Source organism: Desmodus rotundus, chromosome 5, assembly GCF_022682495.2.
Source record: "Desmodus rotundus isolate HL8 chromosome 5, HLdesRot8A.1, whole genome shotgun sequence".
Classification (NCBI taxonomy): Eukaryota; Metazoa; Chordata; class Mammalia; order Chiroptera; family Phyllostomidae; genus Desmodus; species Desmodus rotundus.
The window spans coordinates 51,541,143-51,561,957 of NC_071391.1; the positions used below are offsets into that span (position 1 = coordinate 51,541,143).

General features: G+C 45.7%; 1 protein-coding gene across 8 annotated transcripts in view; it reads right to left on the bottom strand.

The window, feature by feature from the left end:
* Positions 1-20,815, bottom strand: part of TENM4 (teneurin transmembrane protein 4) — a 737,502-nt gene that overhangs the window by 435,305 nt on the left and 281,382 nt on the right. The window contains exon 4 of one of the 8 annotated variants that reach the window (XM_053924562.2): positions 12,162-12,258. The exons of the other annotated variants lie outside the window; for them this stretch is intronic. The gene's annotated coding sequence lies outside the window, so the exon portion shown is untranslated. The remainder of the gene's footprint in view (positions 1-12,161; positions 12,259-20,815) is intronic. 8 annotated transcript variants of the gene reach the window in all.

Here is a 20,815-nt window from a genome sequence, read left to right on the forward strand (position 1 = left end):
ATAAGACAAAATCAGAGAAAGACAAATGTCATATGATTTTACTCATATGTGGAATCTAATCAATAAACTGAACTAACAAGCAAAATAGAGACAGACTCACAGATAGAGAGGAGGCTGACAGCTCAGGGAAGTGGAAGGAGGGAGCACAAAGGAAAAAGGACTCGTGGACATGGACAATGGTGTGGTTAGTGCCGGGGCGGGGAGGGGATATAAGGAGGACAAATGGTAGTGGAAAAAATACAATAAAAAATACAAAAATATTTAAAATGTCATTAACTACCAACCAATGAACAAAAAAGGGTTGGTAGTTACTATTACTATATTTTGCAAATCAATAAAAATGATACCTATTTTTTTGTCAGATTGGCAAAAAACATATTTTTTATTGCACTGCAGAGTTTTAATAATTAGCCTATGTGTGCTATGAGATGAAAAAGGTTGAAAATTGCTGTGCTAAGCCTTTTATAAATGCTACAATTATGCCACTTGTGGAATGACTCTGGAGAGAAGATATTACCAAAATTTTAAAATAAATTATGGTAAAATACCATAACATAATATTTACCATCTTTGTCTTTTTTAAAAAGTATTTTTAATTGATTATGCTATTAGTTTTCCCAATTTTTTCCCCTTTTACCCCCTCTCCGCCCTGCCCCCCCCCCACATCCCTCCAGCATTTCTTCCCCTTACTTCATATCTATGGGTTGTACATATAAGTTCTTTAAGTCCTCTGTTTCCTATACCATTTTTATATCTCCCCATCCATTTTATGCCTACTAATTATGCTGCTTCTTCCCTGTACCTTTCCTCCCCATTCCTCCTTTCCCCCTCCCCACTGAACTCCCTCCATGTGATCTCCATTTCTCTGATTCTGTTCCTACTCTGGTTGTTTGCTTAGTTTTTGTTTTCATTGTTTTTCTTTTCTTTTCGGTTCATTTGTTGATAGTGTGAGTTTGTTGTTATTTTAATGTTCATATTTTTTTCTTCTTTTTCTTAGATAAGTCCTTTTAACATTTCATATAATAAGGGCTGGGTGATGATGAACTCCTTTAACTTGACCTTATCTGGGAAGCACTTGACCTTATCTGCCCTTCCATTCTAAATGATATCTTTGCTGGATAGAGTCATCTTGGATGTAGGTCCTTGCCTTTCATGACTTCAAATACTTCTTTCCAGCCCATTCTTGCTTGCAAGGTTTCTTTTGAGAAATCAGCTGATAGTCTTATGGGTACTCCTTTGTAGGTAACTCTCTTCTTTCCTCTTGCTTCTTTTAGGATTCTTTCTTTATATTTAGTCTTGGGTAACTTAATGATGATGTGCCTTGGTGTGTTCTTCTTTGGGTCCAACTTCTTTGAGACTCTCTGGGCTTCCTGGACTTCCTGGAAGTCTATTTCCTTCATCAGATTGGGGAAGTTCTCCTTTGTTATTTGTTCAAATATGTTTTCAATTTCTTGCTGTTGTTCTTCTCCTTCTGGCACCCCTATAATTTGGATATTGGAACATTTCAGGTTGTCCCAGAGGTTTGTAAGAGTCTCTTCACTTTTTTGAATTCTTGTTTCTTCATTTTGATCTGGATGGATGTTTATTTTCCTCTTTTGTTCCAAATTGTTGCTTTGACTCCTGGTTTCCTTCATGTCACTATTGGTTCCCTGAATATTTTGCTTCATTTCACTTTGGGTATCCTTCCTTTGTTTTTTCATTTTTCAACCAACCTCAATCAGATCTGTGAGCATTTTGACCACTAAGGCTTTAAATTCTACATCAGATAGGTTGACGATCTCCTCCTTGCTTAGTTCTCTTTCTGAGGTTTTGCTCTGTTCTTTCATTTGGGTCATATTTCTTTGTCTGGAGCACCTGATAAGTTGTAAGGGGGCGGGGCCTTAGGTATTCACCAGGGCGGGGCAACCCTCTTTGCTCCACTGTGGCGCTGCCTGTTGGGGAGGGGCAGGGAGGCAATGGTGTGGCTGCCTGCTCCCATGCTCCTCTCTAGCCTGCTTTCCAACAAACTCTTCTGTGAGACTGGGAGATTCTCCCGCTATAGCAACTGCCACAGCCCACAGCCACCTCTGAGTCTCAGTTTTGCCTTCAGTCAGCCCTGCCTGTGTAGCCCGCCACCTTGCCACTGCTTTTCTGAGTCAGCCCACGTGGTCTGCTGCTGTACTAGTCTGGTTGTTCTGGTTGATTTTTTCTTGGTTGTTGGAGTTCCATGCAGTTTGATTTTCTGGTGCTTTTGGTTGTTTATTGATTTTGGACTGGTCGTTATCTTCATTTTGGTTGTGTGAGGAAGTGAAGGGTTTCTACCTATGCCTCCATCTTGGCCGGAACCCATCTTTGTCATTTTTGAGTGTACGGTTCAGTGGCATTAAGTGCATCACATGATTGTGCAGCCTTCACCACCATCCCTCTCCAGAACCCTCACCATCATGCAAAACTGAGACTATGCCCATAAAACAAAGACTCCCCATATTCCCCTCCTCCCAGCTGTGGCAACCACCATCCTACTTTCTGTCTCTATGAATCTGATTACTCTGATTACCTCATATATGTAGAATCATACAGAATTTGTCCCTTTGTGACTCACTTATTTCACTTAGCATCATGTCCTCAAGGTTCATCCATGTTGTAGCACGTGTCAGCATTCCCTTCCTTTTTCAGTGCTGACTAATATCCTACTATCTGTGTGTACCCATTTGTTTATCCATTCCTCAGTTGATGGACACTTGGTTTTCTCTTACTTCTTGGCTATTGTGCATAATGAATGTGGGTGCACAAATAGTTTGAGTCCATCCTGTCAATTCTTTTGGCATATACCCAGAAATTAAATCGCTGGATTATATGGTGATACTATTTTTTAATTTTTTTAGGAATCATTACACTGTTTACCACAGTGGCTGACCATTTTGCCTAATCCCTTTTTGAAAATGATATATCTGAACTTGCAAGGCTAAGCAAGAGGCATGAGTCCCCACAGTTTAGAAAGTGACAATCAGATGCCAATTGGGTCCAATGTGCCCTTATTCTACAGAGTAGTGGTTTCCAAAGTATGGGCTCAGCCAGGAATTTCAGAATAATCCAGCATACCTGTATAAGTGTAGAGTTTCCTGGGCCTCCAAGTCTAGAGAAACAAAATCACTAGGGTTAGGGCCTAGGAGTCTGTATTTTCAAAACAATAACACCAACCCCCCCACCCCCCGCTAAAGAAACCCAGCGGTGTGTCTGGTGGGCAGCTAAGTTTGATAACTTGTTTGTGATCATTGTCATTCTTGTCCTTGTCTTTAATCAAAACCACCCTCAGAAGCATTCTTCACCCAGATCAGCTTACTGATTTGTAAGCATGTAGAAACAGTGGGAATGTAAGGCCTACCAGGGAATCTCAACTCTGGGTTTGCTCTCTTGCAATCACTGGCTTTCAAAGGGTGACACATTTAGTATTCCAATCAACAAGGTGTCTCATCAGGCGCCTGCCCAGGCCTTTCTTAGGTTCCTAACACTCATTAAGCAGCTCAAGCCTTGTGTTCTTAAGTAAGTAAGAGGCAGGCCTTTGGCATTTTAATCTCATTAGTAAATTGAAGCCCTAAGATGAAGTAGCTACAGCAGCCCTTTCCCTGATGGGGTGAAATTCTCCACCCTCTGAGACTAGCAACCTACCCCTCTGCCATCACCTACCCATCCTCTCCAGCTTTGCATCCTCTCCAGCTTTGCATCCCCTCCAGCTTTGCATTCTCTCCTGGGCCCAGAGGGAAAGGGTCTGGATATCAGAGTATGATGCCTTCCAGGGCACTGGCTGCAGATAGCTGGATAGACGGCTCAGGTTATCAGGCTGCCTATATCCCAGAACAGATATTGAATTATCTGCCCCAGCCCGAATTGTTGAGTTGGCACCAGGCCATATGCACTCCTCCCTGAATTCAATTGTCTGTTCCCCCTCCCCCAACAATACTCTTGATAGAAGCCAGACAAGGCTGTGGGGCCTTTGGAAAGAAGCATCCATAGACAATCTTCCCAGCACAAAGCCCTCATTGTTGGAAGAAGAAGGCATGGGAGAGGCAGAGGGAATGCTTATCTTTTGTCAACTCCAGACAGCTGAAAGGGCTCCAGTGAAAATGACTTTATAAACTAAAACACGGGGGAATATGCAAGCTATGTAACTACAACCATCTTCCTCCCTGGGGCAGAAAGAACCGGGGCTTTCTCTGCAAATGTTCATAGATACACACGTTAACACATATGCATAGTTATTATTCTGTTCAGATAATGAGGCAAATGTAAAACAGACTCACCCGTCTGTCTAGTCACTTCTGTACTCAAACATTAATTTAGTGCTATGAATATGCTGGAGGAAACAGCGGTAATCCAGATTAGAGATTTCTAAGTGGGGACATACTGTTACTGGAAGAACCTGGGAAACAGTATCCTGGCTCACCAAGCACTGTCTACAGCTGAGTCAACGTCTCACACAACCTATGTAGCAGCTATAATGATGAATACACATTGAGTTCAAACATTATGGAATTCACAGCAACTTTCTGTCATGACATATTTTCTCAGCCAATGAAAGCTGAAAGTATAAATACTAATCACTGAGAGATTTGGACATGCTCTAGACAAAAAGAAGTGTAGTATCATCATATACAGTTTCATGAACGGGGATGATAACAACCATAACCACAGTAGGTAACTAAATAACGTACTACACGTGGGGCACTATTCTACGTGCTTTATTTGTTAACCCCCACACCAAATCTATGAGATAGACTTTACCATTGTCCCACTGCAGTTGATGAGACTGACCATCATTTGCTCGAGGCCACACAGCAGTAGGGATGAAGCTGGGATTTATTAGAAAGTACAGCTGCAGAATCAGTGCATGGATTCCCCTTGTCATGGTGGGCAGGCTCACCTTGTCCAAACACTCTCATTTGAAAGATGAGGAGACTGAGATGTAGAGAGGCCATGTGACATGCCCAGAATCACATGGTGAGTTCTTGAGGGAGCTGGGGTAGGAACTCAGCTTTCCTGTTTCCATTCCAGTCTCAGCAAGGTTTAAATAAGCCAGGCTTCACCCCAAAGTTGAAGTCAAAATAACCTGCCTTGGGGACAAAGGAAAGGCAAGAGACGCTCTAGAGCTCAAAGGAAAACAAGCGCTGTCTTCTTGTACAATCTAGAGCACAGTTTCCTTTCCTGCGTTGTTACTTTGGCTAAGATTCCTTGGGAGAAATTCCACACATGGAAAGGGAAACCTAGGTTGTGCAGACGGTACTGGGGACTCACAGCTCCTAGTCTAGGTAGCATTATTTTAGGCATAAAGCTGCCCAGCCCTTTCTTGGCTTAAATGGACACCATTCCCCCCTAACTAGCATCGCACAGCCAAGAAACCCCAGGAATGAAGGCCCTGTCAACCTGAATGTGTGGTGCCCAATTAAATGCCAATGCTCTGTCTCCGGTTGCTGGTCCACACTGGGAGGCTGGCGCGGGCAGCCGCTGTTTGTTGGAGGACAGGTTTTTGGGAGGCAGCAGGTGGTAGTGGAAAGAGTTTGGAGTCTGACAATCTTGGATGAAACTTCTGGATACACTGGCTGTAGGACCATGAAGACGTTTCCTAACTACTCTGGGCAGCAGTTATTGAATCTATAAATTGAAGATAATACCTTTCTTGTTTATGGATAAACATAAGCAAGACACTTGGCACAGTTTTGCTTGGAAAAATGAGAATATAAGAATAGATCAGTGTTTTCCAAACCTTTTTTTAAAGTAAATTTCTAATGTCTAAGGGAGATAAGATAGTCTCTGGGTTGGGGAGGGGTTGGGGGCTCAGGGTCCTGCTGTTTTGCTTCCTCTCCCCCCACAATGACCTTGAGGTTCCTCTAGAGAAAACAGTTTGACTAGGTAATACCAGTCCCCTTTCAACTGGAATCAAGAAAAGAAAGGAGAGCCCTGGCTGGGCAGCTCAATTGGTTGGAGCATCATCCTGTAAAGTGTTGCAGGTTCTGTCTCCATTTGGGTGCATATAGGAGGCAACTGATGGATATTTCTCTCTCACATCCATGTTTCTTTCTCTCCCTGTGTTTCTTTCTCTCTGTTTGTCTCTGTCTCTCAAATCAAAAACGGTATCCTTGGATGAGGATTGGGAAAAAAAGGAGAGAAGGGAGGCAGGAAAGAAGACAAGAAAAGGATACTCTTGACTGTCCTTAACTGGGGGGAGATTTTTACTCATTGAGCACCATTACCAAGACGAACTTGGTTTCTATTCTGAGGGGCATATACAGCAGAGAAGTCAGACGAGGACCAGGTAATTTAAAGATTAAGAGGCGATTTAAGAAGGGGGAGGCACTCTATGGGAACACAAAGCAGAGGTTCTGATTCAGTTTAGTGATGAGGGAAGATGAGAGAAGATGGTTGCTTGGACCAGCTGAACGGTGATAGGACAAGAGAGAAAGCATTGGATTTGGGAGGTTGTGGACGTGGTGCCACTAGGACTTGGTGACCTACTGGACATGGTGCCATGACAGAGAAGGTGCTATCAAGGATGACACTCAGGTTTCTGGCCTATAAGCCAGGTGTGAAGCTGAAAGTAGCAGGTGCAAAGACCAAGATTCTGCCAGCTCCATTCTCAGCATCACACAGCAGCCAATGTGCACCCCTTGCCTACTGCTCACATAGCTCTCCATCTGCTCCAGCGAGACAAAGGCAGGCGGACTGACTGCTGCCATACCCCACGAACCGCATTAAGGTCAGGCGTCCTCTACATGGCCTACAAAAACATCTGCAGGCAGAAGGGATTCTGGAGAGTACAGCAACTGCTTGAGGTACATGAACAATAGAAATGCTGGACTCCCTCAGAAATATTTACCCAGCCGGAGTGGTTGAGCTCCAATAACCAGGAACAGAACCTGAGCCTTACCTCAAACAACCCTGACTATAGAAAACGAAGAAGCAGCAGTGTCCTGGCCCTTCCCGATGCTGGTGGGGGGGAAACAGGCACGCAGGTAGCTTCGCTCAAGAATGCGAGAATTGCAGGCTGCTGAGAAACATGGGGAAAGGGAACTCGGACAAAGGCCTGGAAACCAATCAAAGATGCCAACAATGCTGCTTATGTGGGGCTTAGGATTTGCAGACCCCTGTCTAAGGACCATGCCTGCATTAACACTGAATCCTGGCAATGTCAAGCTGGGCACTATTTTTAGGTCTGTTTGACAGATGATGGTACTGAGACACAGAAGTGTAGCATGTCTAAGGAACTAGCTAGGATGTGATAGAGCTGGGATTCAAGCCCAGGCAGTCTGGCTCCATTGTGTGTGACCTTAAACCACTTTGCCTTTGCTGCCGCCTGCTGCCTTTTCCAAAACAGTCAGGAGAAGGGGCAAGTAGGAGAAAAGAGACCCTGCGTTGAACTGCCAAAGGCACACCTGCACAGCGCCATTGCCTCTGCTCACTCTGGACTCCTCTCACCAGCAAACACAGTGGCCATTCCTTCATCATTAATTGTTTACTGAGCACTTGCTGGGGGCCAGACCCCGGGCTAGGCTCAGACTGGTCCTCTTATAACACCCACAAAAGCTCCCTCCTCTGGGAATCTCTCCTTGTCCTCTTGGAGGCCAAGTGTATTTGTCCTCCCTCAGAGCTGCCACCCAGCCTCAGGTTACTCACTAGGATGGACTTTTCCAAAATGAGTTCTGAAAAACAGAGGGATTGAATAGACGTGCTAATCAGTTTGGGAAACACTAGGCCAGCATCCTCACTGCAGGACTCCCCAGAGCCCGTACAGTGTCAGTGGCAGCGAGACCTCCCAGGAATGGTTCAGGGTACAGAGCTTCTCAGTTCACTCAGAAGGACACCCTGCTCCTTGACGAAAATTTTTATGTATCCTGGAACAAGGTTTGGGACATTTTACCCTAGAATAACAACTACTATCTCAATGTTTTTTTTGAATTGGATTTCAAATTCTTTATTTAAAAGCATACTTATGTTTAAAAATTAGAAGCCAAAGAAGCAGTAAACATCCAGTATGTCAAATTTGTGTTCAATTTTGACCCGTCAGGCCACCGGCAGGACTTTGAGGCTGAGAACTCTTATCTACTCGTCACTCCAGCTCCTCAGCTCCTACCTTCCGCCAGGCCTGGATCAGAGTAGTTGTCCGAAAGTTTCTGTTTTGTTTTTTTAAGGATGGCACGGGTGAGTGCTATAAACAAAATTCTGGTTCTGCACCAACACTCACAGTTGAGTCTGCATCTCTTCTGTCTCCGAGGAGACAGCCACTTCTTGCCTATGTGAGTCGCGAGACAAGGTTTTCTCTTTACCCTGGACACTCCTTGTCAGGGTGCAGAGGAGGCCCTTCACCACCCGGCCCCTGCCCACCTCTTCTGGATCCTCCCCTACGTTCCCTGCACAGTCCCCTGACTTTAACCCTACAGATCCACAGGCAGTTTCCAGAATGCAATATGGCTTTCTTCAAGTGAGGGTCCCAACTGCTGAATCCTCAGCAATCTTGCCTGTGTGGTTCCCCTTACTTTCATCATTAGCTCAAACTTCTCGGTGTCTATGAAACCTCTGAGGATGCCCTTGGCTCCCCACCTGCAAGGCTGGGGTAGATGTCCCTCCTGGGCGGCCTGGGCTATTACATCCTAAACTGTCCTTGTCTCCCTGTGCGGTGGGCATGTGTCCTGAGTGAAGATGCTCCATGTATTTTGTGCCGCAGGCTGCAGTCAAAAGAGTGGGAAGCCACTGACGTTATATAACCCACCCATTTAAGATAGTTCTAGGCCCTGTGAGAGGGTCATCCTGAGCCTTTCAGCACCCACACAACAGGCTTCTCTGCTGTGAAGCTCTGCCAGCAGGGACAGGGCTGCAGCCTGCTCTTCCTATGCCTTCAGCAGCTAGTGGCCCCCTGACTCCTGTAGGAGAGGTTTGCTGAACCGACTCCCATTTTTGTAACAAAATAAAAGCACCAAGCCAGCACGGAAGCATGCCTTGTCAGATTTTATTTGCCCAATGAATGTTCTTCACAGTTCTCTAACTTCTACAACCATAAAGTAGCTTTGGCATGACAGTCGTTTTGCACAGACGAGAACAAAATTGAGCGCGATGGTCTCCCAGAGCTCTGAGGGAAGCAGGTCAGGCAGAAGAGGCCGGAAGGGGGAAGGAAGGGACTGGGAGCTGGAACCAGGCTCCTGCAGAGGTAGGTGTCTGGGCCTCTGACTGAACCCAGCTGTGGATGGAAAAAGAATCGCTCCCCTTGGACCAAAAGTGCAGGGCTGCCTTGCAGACATGTAGGTGCCAGACAGAGCCCTGCTCAGTTGAATGCATCATTCCACCCATTGGCAGTGACCACGGGAGACACAGGATCAGCAGAAGGAGACCTAAAGTCTTCTTCCCAGCTCTGCTCTGCTCCTAGCTCTGCTCTTAACTCCCCTTTCTCTGGGTCTCAGGTTCCACATCTTCAAATGAGAGAGGGTTAGATTAAATCAGTGGCTTTCAATTTTTTGGACTCTGACTCATGTGTAGCACACACATGTAACTCAAGTCTCACTTGATAATGCTTACTTACCCTTGCAAGTACCAGCTATATTTTCTGTTCTTTTTATTCATTTTATAAACTCTCATTGAAGCACGACATTAGGACAGTAGAGTGTACGTGTCATAAATGAAGAGTTTGATGCATTCTGACAACTGAAAATCAGCCCTCAGATCAAAAGACTGAGTCATACATTGAACCCCTCCCATTTGCTCCCCTGTACCAACTCCTCCCCGAGGATAATCACTACCCTGACTTGATGACAGCATAGATTAGTTTTGTCTGGCTTTGAACCTTACATAAATAGAGTCATAACGTTTCTTCGTGCCTGGCTTTTGCTTTCGGCAGTATGTTTGTTAGGGTCGCTGAGGCTGCAGTGTGCAATATTTCTGCAGGGCTAGAGGGTATGTTCACCCATGAGGGCTGTCCATCAACTGAGGTGCCTGGGCCCTCAGGGGGATGGTCCTGTGGCATCTAAGATACCTCAGGAGTTTCCTTTTACCCAACATGTCAAGTTAACTTTCCCTAACCTTGGACAGACTCCATTAGCCATGGGAGGAGGGCACCCACACCTCCTGGGTGCTTTCCTAAAGTGAAGGTTCCTTCCACACAGTACCCTCTGAACACCTCAGAGCAGCCCGTCAGCAGACTTTATATTCCATGAAAAAAGGGGCTGTGGAACAGGTCAAAAATGTGGCCAAGTTCAGTTACAGAGTGAGGATGCCGACCCCATGGCCTGTGTTTTCATGTTCATGTTGTAGTTTTTCCAGGTAGCCAGTCACTGTGTAAACAGTGGTGACTACCTCAAAGGACCCCAAGGTCCTGCCTCTCGAGTTCTCTCTCCCTCTCTCTCTGTCTCTCTCTCTCTCTCACACACACACACACACACATACAGACTCCTGCACACAGGCAGACACATATAGGCACATGTGTGTACGCACAGAAATGTAATACATGCACATATATGCTGCTTTACTCAGAAGTGGGCTGGACTCTGCTGGTTCATTACACCCTCAGCTCATCTGAGTTTTACCATCTCTCCTAACTTCCAAAGCATTGAAACAGCCCATGATACATGAATAATGCAAACCTGTGTATGTGCAGGGCGCTTGACAATTTATAAATCCTTTTTACACCCAGTCTCTCATCTGACCCTCACAACAAGCCTTCTGAACATATATGTCAATATTTGATGATTCTCAAGGTTCCCCAGTCCAATCGGGGTCTAAGCACCTGCCTTAGGGAGATGCCAATCCTATTTCCCAAAGCCGGGCTGTGGCAACAGCCAGAGGTGGGCAGGGTGTATGCGGGCACTCAGACTCCCCCTGAAAGTTTTCATTTCAGCTGTATGTTCCATTGCAACCAGTCCTTCCTTTCCCGGTTCTGAGAAGAGTTTTACTTCCATGAACTCTCCGGAGTTGAGCTTGTGTTTGTATGAGCATTTATTGGACATGGACACTTGTCCCCTGTCCCTAATAAACACGCCTACATCTTCTCCCTTCTCTTATTAGAGTCTTTGCCACCTCCTGCCTTCCCCTTCAGCTAAAGGTAAGGCACTCTGTCCCTCCTAGGGACTAGCATTTACCACACTTCCAACATGCCAGGCACCAAATGCTTCATGTACATAATTGCAGCACATCTCACACAAATCCTTTGCCACGTGTCTTAATAACCTTATTTCACAAATGAGGACAGAAACACCCAGAAAGGAGCCATCCAATGGCCACAAAGTCAGCAAACGGTGGGACAGGGATTGGACTCTGGTCCCACTGATCCACAAGTGCTGGCCCCTCCAGTGCCCGGGACAGTGAGAAGCAGTAACTTCTTTACTCTGAGTCAGCAAACCAGCCATATGGATGTGGGCAGCACATTAGGGACCCTCTTGTCCTACCTGCCTTGTTTTCTCTGAGCTCAGAGGGATGAAGGGACTTTCCTCAGAGCACAGCAAGAGCAGAGCTGGGGCTGGAACCCAAGTGTGGTCCTCAGGTTTCTCTTGCTTGGATTCTCACGGACCTCTTGGGACAAAGGACACTGGCAGAACTTTGTGCTCCAGGCTGATGCGTTTTTTAAGGAGACATTTACAATGTTAGAAAGAATGTGAGTAGAGCAGGAACTACTCTTGAAACCAAATTATGACAAGTAATTAGAAGAACAAAGAATAAGAAAAGACCTCAAAAGGAGACATGGTCTTTGTCTTCAAACATTGTTAGAGCTGTGTAGTAAAGAAGAAAGACGCTTGGTAAGATGTGAGGAGAAGTGAATTTCAAATCCAGAATATGGGAGAACTCTCTAAAAACCCTAAATGATATTCAAGCATAGGCCAAATATCTATCATCTACACTTATCCATCTATCCATCTTTTTATCCATCCATTCATTGAATGGTCCATGCCTCTAAGACCCTGAAAGTAAGTCCCGGAAAGATTTAAGATTCCACAAGCTTTGAAATGTACTAAAATCTTACAGGGAAGACAAGCAATAATCTTGTAGTCCCTGCTCATTGTTCTTAGGGGGGAAAAGTATTACAAAATAAGTGGAGATAAAGTCTACCTATTAATGCATATTTAAGAAAGAGGCAGAGAAAAAAGCACCCATAACATTAACTTAAATCATGAATATTTTCTGAAGGGTAAAAAAAAAAATCAACTCACTTTTCTTTAAATCTTCTTAAAAGGGTCTAAGAATAGTCCTTCAAATAATCTTTGAAGTATGCAATTTTAATTTGGACACATGGTAATTTCAGTCTACCTGTTGAAAGAGACAAGAGAGAAATCAGTCATTTCTGATGAGTTGCTGTTCTGACAAGCACTAGAGAAGATCCAGGCACATGGGGTGGGGGTAGGGACTGGCAGTAGCTGCAGAGCAGCAGCTTTGGCCCCAGGCCAAGGACTGGATTTGGAATCCTCAGAGAAAAGGCAGCTAAGGGAGAGATGACACAGAGCAAATACTGAATAAATATTGAATGAATGAATGAGTAAGAAAGGATGGATGAATAAATGAGTGAGATTTCTCACCAACCTTTGATACAGGTGGTTACCCTATAGGCTCATCTCTTTGACTCTTACAGAGAAACAGAACTTCTGGGCACTGGGCATATTATGGAAGATGTTCACGACGTAGTGCAGAGTGAGGGCTTTGGAGCCAGCCGTACCCACCACTTACAACAACACAACACTGTGCTAGCTTATTTATTTATGTTTACTGCTGCTCTTCGATTGGGGACTCAGCCCATTCTTTAATTTTCAGCCCTTTTTCTTCTCAAATACAACCATTTAAGGTCATAAATTTCCCTTAAGTGCTTTCTTGGCTCTATTCCACAACTTTAATATTTACTATTTTTGCTATTAAGTTTTAAGTGTTTTACAATTTCTATTATCATTTCTTTTTTTTCACCCATGAGTTTGTTAGAAGTATTTTTGTAAATCCGTCTCTCTCTCTCTCTCTCTACTTCTTTAAAAAGCCATCTCTCTCTTACTGAGTTCTACCTTAACTGTACTGTGACGTGAGAATGTGGTCTGTTGGGTACTGACTGATCCCTTGAAATTTACTGAGACATATTTTATAGCCTAGGATGCAGTCAATTGTTGGGAATGTATTCTCCAGTTGTTGGGTATAATCTTGGACTACCATATTTGGCCATATATAATGTGCACTGTTCTGCTCAAATCTCTGAGGGAAAAATAAGGATGTACATTATACATGGGTATAATAATCCTGTGTATAAGGCCCATAAAACATGGGTGCATATAATACATGGCAAAATACAGTAGTGTTTTTGTAATGCCCTCTTCCTGCTATCCCCCCCACTCCACACCTCCACTTCCTTATCTGTTAAAGGGTATGTGAGCAACACAAATTGGTTCCCTTTTCCCATTTAGAACGATGCTTACTGACTGTGGAGGCTGTGCAGGCAGAAACAGAGTGAGGTGCATAAGAGAGCCAAGGTACTATTTCTAGCTTTTAACCCTAAATCTATAAAGAACTTGAAAGTTTCCAAACAATGACCACATGTGCTGTTTGTTTTCTTATTCTCAACAAACCCATGAAGTGCCACCCAGAGAGGTGGAGGCGAAGACCTGCATGGAGAAGGGATGCTGGTTTGGCTATTCACCCCGCCCTCTGAGCCAGGGCCCCGGGGGGGGGGGCTCCTTGACTTCTCCCCCCTCATTCCTCATACTGCTCAGTTCAGTCTACTCGCTGTCTCGCCAACCCGGTCCTCGTTGTCGCCCTCACTCACCCTATACAGTCTCTCACCTGCCTTATTCCAACAGATTATTAAATTCCTGCTCTTAAAAAATACAAATATAAGGAGTAACTCCAGACAAGATTTTCTTGGCAGGCGTGATTCCCAAAATTGAGCTGAAGATAAGTGTTGGGTTGCGGGTGCCAAAATATCAGAATCTTGAAGGAAGAGTGATGTTTTTGTCTGTCAAATGGAGGCATGGGTTTAGAAAGGTAGAGAAATACTGTGCTAACTGAGTTCTAAGAGTCTTCATCTGACAACGCTCTCCCCATGACCTTGTCCTCACGGCACCCTAGTTTCTTCTTCTCCTTCTCAGGAAAATTCCCGTGTCATCCAAACCTCCACTTCCTCCAGTCCCAACCTTCCCCGCCCCCTGCAAATCACTGCAGTGTGGCTCCCAGACATTCTTTTTATGGTCACAATGATGTTGTCACTGCAAATTCCAGAGACTTCTCAATCTGCTGTCGCCTCTCTGGGCCACCTGCCAGCAGGATCACCGCCTCCCCTGGAAACTCTTCAGAACACCAACCTCTCCTGATTCGCCTTCTTTCCTCCAAGGACTTTCTCTGTCTCTTCTGCTGGTCCCTTTTTTCTCTGCCTCATCCTTAAATGTGAAAGAGTAAAAAGCCCCCTCTTTTCTCTCTCCTTAAATTCTTAATTTAAATTGGTATTTCATAATTTCATTAGAATTGTTTCAACAAAATAGGAATCACAAACTACCATTTATTAAGTGTATATGAATCACTGTGCTAAACATTATTTCACTAAATCTTCACTACAACCACTTGAGGTGGGTATTATTACTATTTCTATTTTGCTGATGAGAAACGAGAAGCTAAGAGAGGAAATGTAGTTTGCCCAAGATCACTTAGCTACTATGCGGCAGAGCTGGAACTCAAACCACAATCTGTCTAATTCAAAACCTGTGCCTCAGCCACTTCACTTACTTATCTTACCCGTCCAAACCCTGACCTCTGTGACTTGCCATTGCCCCACTGTCTCATGGATTTCATGTTTCCATTTTGCTTCCCTCTGAATGGAAGGTCAGTATGTGCTCTGCTGGGCATTTGTGAATGCTGACCGGTCAGGGACAGCCATCCCTGCGATCTGCCCAGGGAGGTTTCCAAGGTGATCAACCAGGTCTGTTCAATTTTCTTTACCCAGTCTTCACATTCTAAATCCTGTTTGTACATCAGGTAGGCTCAAATACCTTTTTATCCGTGAAGCTTTCCCTGGTTTTCCCCTTCCTGTTGGGGAGACCCCAGCCATAAGGTATCTGTGGTACACCTCTGATGGCACTCAGCAATTTTATCATCCACAGAAAACACTACATTTCAAAAAGCACTTCGACATACCCATTTCATGCTCTACCTCCTCTCCTGGCCACCTTGGGGCTGGGAGTTGCAGCCACTTCACCTTCATGGTGTTTTCAGAACCACGCCCAGTGTCTGGCACACATAATGTCCGAGACTGAGTGACCTACTGAAACTGGATGACATTGGCCTTCAATGGGGGAGGCCGTCAAAAAATCACTCAAATGCAAACACCTAGCAGTGCACGATGCACATAGCAGGTGTTAAATAAATATAACATCCTTATACCTCTCTCCACTGGCCAAAAAATAAGAATCAGAAGCAGGGAACCAGGAATCCACTGCGGCTGAGATTGCTGAAGGCCTGTGCTCCGTGGTTCACAAACATGTTGGGGTGGTAGCTTTCAACATTCTGCAGGATGAACTAGGCAGAAGGGAAAGACCATGTCTGGACACACTCTGATTTTCATAGTCCGGAAATGAGAGCTAGAGCTTCGGGAGAGCCAGGGCTTCCAATCAGCGATGGCAACCACCTGCTTTTACAGAGGAGGGCCAGAGAGCTTGGACGACTCCATCCTGGTCACAGGGCAAGGACTGTGCTGATGCATTTTTCTTGTCCCCTCCTAGACTTGCAAATGAAGCCTCTAGGAATCGGAGTGCTCTCTGACTGGCTAAAAATAAACTCCCAGAAACTTCATGTAGATGTATCACGGCTGCAATTTACAGCGCCTAGAACTTCAGTATGGTATAATTAGCAAATGGATTACAATAATTTATTTTTGGTTTAAATGCTCGAAGGAACACGACCTTCCAGTGGAATCAGAAAAGAAGAGGCTGGGAGCCAGCCACGTTCCTCGGGCCCCTTGCAATGCCACAGTGTTAATGCTGGCTGGCATCCGTCTGCTGACGTCTGGTGGATGCGCCACAGAGAAGGGACTGCCACTCTGAGCTCTGGGCTGCTGGGAGTCAGGACTCCAAAAGGGTCTGTGCTCGCCCTCCCAGGGACCAGGAACACATCTGAAATCCCCCTTCCAATGAGCAGGAAATCCGAAAGGCAGGGAAGAGTCTGTCGTGATGTCTCTGAGTAGCCAGTTTCAAAGGACGGAACCAGAGAGACTGTCCTGCAGCTGAAAGGAGACTGGACTGGGGTCAGAGGGAGGGAATCTCATCTTGGATTTTTTTGTTTATGTTCAGCATGCATAACAACTACTTCAATTTCCCTTTATAAAGTGTTGATAAATAAGTAACTATCTCCTAAGATTAATGAGGGATTAAATGATGAAAGGGTTTTTTAAGTAAAGGCTAGTGATTCTTTTTGAATAAATAAATTTCCAAAGTAGCTCTTTCTGATGAAGAATCTTTCTGACCAAAGAAAGCAAGCACCACAGAATGCTGCAGTAGAGAGCCAGGAGTGGAGGAGGCGAAACCTGGGAAGTCATCTCCCAGGGCTTCTGTCTACAGAGTCCAGGCAGAGGCAAGTCCATTCATTTTCTGCAGCACCTCTGTGTGGAGCATGCTGGGGCTGAGGAGCAGGGATCCTGACTTGGGAAAGGAACATGGACGACTTGCCTCCTCTCTTATGCCTGGCACCAAAACCAGCCAAACATCCACCAGAAAACCCACTGACATAGAAGGTGGGGATGGTGGTCAGGCAGGGTGCACAACCAAAGCAGAGCTTCCTCTAGTTGAAGGAAGGGGGACGGGCATTTACTGGGCAGTACCAGGAGTCTGGACGCTTTCTCATCGGTGTTCCTCTCCAAACCCTGTCACGCTGTGGCGTTGTGCCATTGCCCACAGTGTGCGCAGGCCTGTGAAGCCTCCTCACTCCTCTCTGCCTCTCCAGCCAGCCCCTGAGCAGGAAGACCTGGACCCTCGTCCTCGCTCTTTCAATTTTCAGTGATGATTCTGGAGGGACTTCACTGTTCTGATCAGTTAGATTGGGACCAGACTGCTTTCAGACAAAAAAGGGTGGGTGTGAAAAACTCTGGGAATTGGGCCAAACTTGAAAGAATATGTCGCTCTTGTTCAAGCCCTTCAGAAGCTTCCTATTGCCCTTTACTAAGCATTACGTTTCCACTTTGCTCCCGGCCCACCTCACACACCCTATTTCCTGTCAGCCCCCCTTGTTCCTGAGCTCCGTGCAAGCCAGGTGTCTTTCAGGCCATTATACTCAGGAGCAAATGCTGTTAGCTCTTCCAGGAGTCAACCCCTCCTGGTTCAGGTCTCAGCAGAGATGCAGAGCCACCTCCTGGGACGTGCTTCCTCCACTACGCATTGTCCAGGGTGCTTGTAATTACACACTTACTTGCAGAACTAGTTGTTTAGTCTCTATCTTCCAAACTAGTATGGGGCAGGGCTCCCTTTCTCACATTCACCAGGATGTCCCCAGGCGATGACTTCACGGGCTTGGTACACAGTGGTCACACAATTAATCTGCATCTGCTTTGTTTGCTGATGCATCCCCAGCGTCTAGAGGACAGCACAGACTAAGTGCTCAATAAATACTTGTGGGATGAAATCACGTGTAAGGACTCGCTGAAAGGGACATACAGCAGAGGGTCACAGTCGTGGGTGCTGGAGCCAGAACACCCAGGCCGAGCCTGGCCGCCCTGCTCGGAGCTGTATTGCTCTGGGAGAGCAACTTCACTTCTCTGTGCCGCAGTTTCTGCACTGATTCAGAAAGGGATAATAATTGTGCCTACCTCCTAGAACTGTTGTGAGGATTAAGTAATATACTTAAAGTTCTTAAAACAAGGGCAGACAGCGGGTTAGTACTCTGTAAATGTAGCTATTCTTCTTATTAGGATCTCTTCTCATGCTCTTCCTCAGCCCAGTTCACGGCCCACCTCTTTCCTGGAGCTGGTCTGGCTTGGTCCTCCTCCTCTTGTCTCCTCGGTCTCACTGACTCTGGCCCTGCATGTAGGCCCTTCCATGCATCACTTGCCGCTGTGGCCAAACCACTATTCAAGGGAGCAACTCGCCTCTTTTGAGAGACCCCAAAGCCCGGAGGAAGGCCTGGAGAAGCAAACCAGGAGGGGACTTGGAAATGGGAGAGACTGGGTGATCAGGTGAATGGAGGGGGCATGCAGGGGGCACTCCTCAGGGAACTTCCACCTTACAATCTATTTCTGGGGGCAAAGCTTCCAACCTTGAATACTTGCTTCATGGGCTACAAATACCTTTTGGGGCTGTGTGTGAAACAAATAGTTAGTCATTAACATGTAAAATGCAGCTGTCACAGTCCACAGAACAACCGACAGGTTAATATAGGTACTTAGGAATGCTATTTTCTCCTGTTACTCCAGAGCAAAGGCAGCCTATCCAGGTAGACTCCAGAATGCTCCGGATGCCCGCCATTTTTTTTCTTTAGTAATATTTGATGTTTAAATAATAATTGATATTTGTTTCCAAGCAGAGTTCAGTAACTTGCCTCCTTCCCAAGGTCCCTTCCTCCTCTTTTTCCTCTTTCCTACTCTAAGAATATCTTGGCCTTAATTTTATTCTTGAAATCTGGGATCTAGGCCCGCAGGTGTGCATCTGGGAGGCATATCCGAGTTTCTGAACTTGCCTTCAGACTTAGCTCCCTGATTCCCATTACTCCTTTCCATCTGCCGCTTCCCCACATCTCTCAGCCAACCCTTCCTACCTCCATGCTGCCTGCCAGAGGACTAATTTAACTACAAAAATGTTTAAATTTTTAAAATGGTTTTAAGTTCTTCCCTGCAAGAGGAGAGCTTCTGTTATGTGAAGAGTGTAGGCAACTGTGACAACAGGAACAAAGGCTGCCTCAGGCACTCACCTGCCCAGGAAAAAGGCCAGGTGGTGTTCAGTGCACAGGCTCCGGAGGGACAGGGCCTGGGCTTGAGCCCTGGCTCCACACTGCTGGCTGCTTGGGAAGCAACTTTAGAGTCTGCCCTGCAGGCGCAGAACATCGGAGCCGTGAGCTAGCATGGCTGACTCTGATCTTGAGCCTTCAGTCCAAACCAGCCCTACAATTCCAGTCTTGCTACCAATCCTATCTGCCCAGAAAAGGAATTCAGCTGCTGGGCTTGCTCATTCACGGACTCAATTACATATTCCATTACTTATACATCTCTTTACTCATTTATAATTATTTACTCATTAATTCACATTCATTTCTCCAAAATCACACTTTCATTCACTCATTCACTGATGAACTTCTTCACTTATTTATTCACTTACTCGTTTATTGCTTATTTATTTTATTTACTCATCATCAGCTTACTCCTTCATTCACCCTTTCACTCACTTCCTCATTCACTCACTCCTTTCATGCACTGGCTCGCTCAGTCCCTCACTCTCCACCACACTATTCCCCAGCGCAGCATCCTACCAGGAAGAAGAGCCTGCATCAGGGCCGGGTCCATTAGTCCTCACTCCCAGAACCTTCCCTTCCATTTTAACTTCCAGCTTGCTGAACTGTGCAGGCAGGCATCCTGGTGTGCAGAGGATACGCTTTCCACTCAGGAACAGATGTTCTTGTAATTACTGTTTTAACTTTCACCCTCTAGTGCCAGAAAATTCTTTCCACAAACTCCTCCAGCACGCAGTGAGGCAACCACTCAGCCTGAGCAGGGCGGCAGTGCCTGGGGGTTCAGATTCCAGGACTCTGGCAGATTCCTGGCAGTCAGAGCTGTAGGGGGCTTGGACAGCCTCCCTCCTGCATGGCCTGTAACCAGGGGTCCAGGGATGAGCTGGAGAGGAAGGCAGGCCTGCATAGCAGTCGACATTGCGAGCCAGGTAAAGGGGTGGGAAAAGGGGTGGCCCGTCTCAGGATTATGGAGTCATGATCCATCTGGGTTGAGGTTACTGTGCTGACAGGTGATAGGGTTGATGGAAAATGCAGAGATTTACTGGAAGTTGTTAGCAATGTCATTGAAGAAGATCAAAATCATAATTTACTGACCACCGACCATGTGCCAAGTACTTCCCATATTTTATGGTAGTTGTCCCGTACTGATCAGTCTCTGGGTCTTTCTTTCAGAAATAGAATCCCCTGAGTTTTAGCTGGTCACATGACCTCTCAGCAAAAGACTAGGTTTCCCAGATTCCCTTGCAGCAAGGTGTGACTGGTAAGTTCTAACCAATGGGTGTGAGCAGAGTTGTTATATGCAACTTCATGGTTGTGCCCTTAGAAGCAAGCTGGAGGAATGTCAGAGCTATGAGCTAGCATGATTGACCCTGATCTTGGGCCTCCAGCTGGTTCAGGCTCCAGTCCGGCCATACAGTTCCAGTCTTGCTGCCAATCTTATCTGCCCAGAAGAGTAATTCAGCTGCTGGTTGCTCACCCATTGATTCAATCACTTATCCCATTACTTATTCATCTGCACTCATTTACAATTATTTACTCATTCATTCACATTCATTTCCTCAAATTTCCACTTATTCATGTACTCAAGGGCTGTGGGCATGGCAGCACACAATACAGAAGAAGCCTCCACCCCTGCAGACCCTTGTAAGCAAAGCTTTTCTGTCACCTCAGCTGAATCAATGTGCCAAAGAAGTGAGCATCTGCTATGCTTTGGCCACTGCTGTCCTGACCTCCAGTAAGTCAGCCAAGCCCATATCTACAAAGACGGGAGGAATCGTTTGCGTCTTGTTTCTGTATGGAGAGCCTTCCTTCAGAAGAACGCTCTTGGCTTCTCTCCCTCCCTCACTTAATCTTCTCTGTCATGGTTGAATAGTGTCCCCAAAATTTATGTCTGCTGGGACCTGCAGAACGTGGCCTT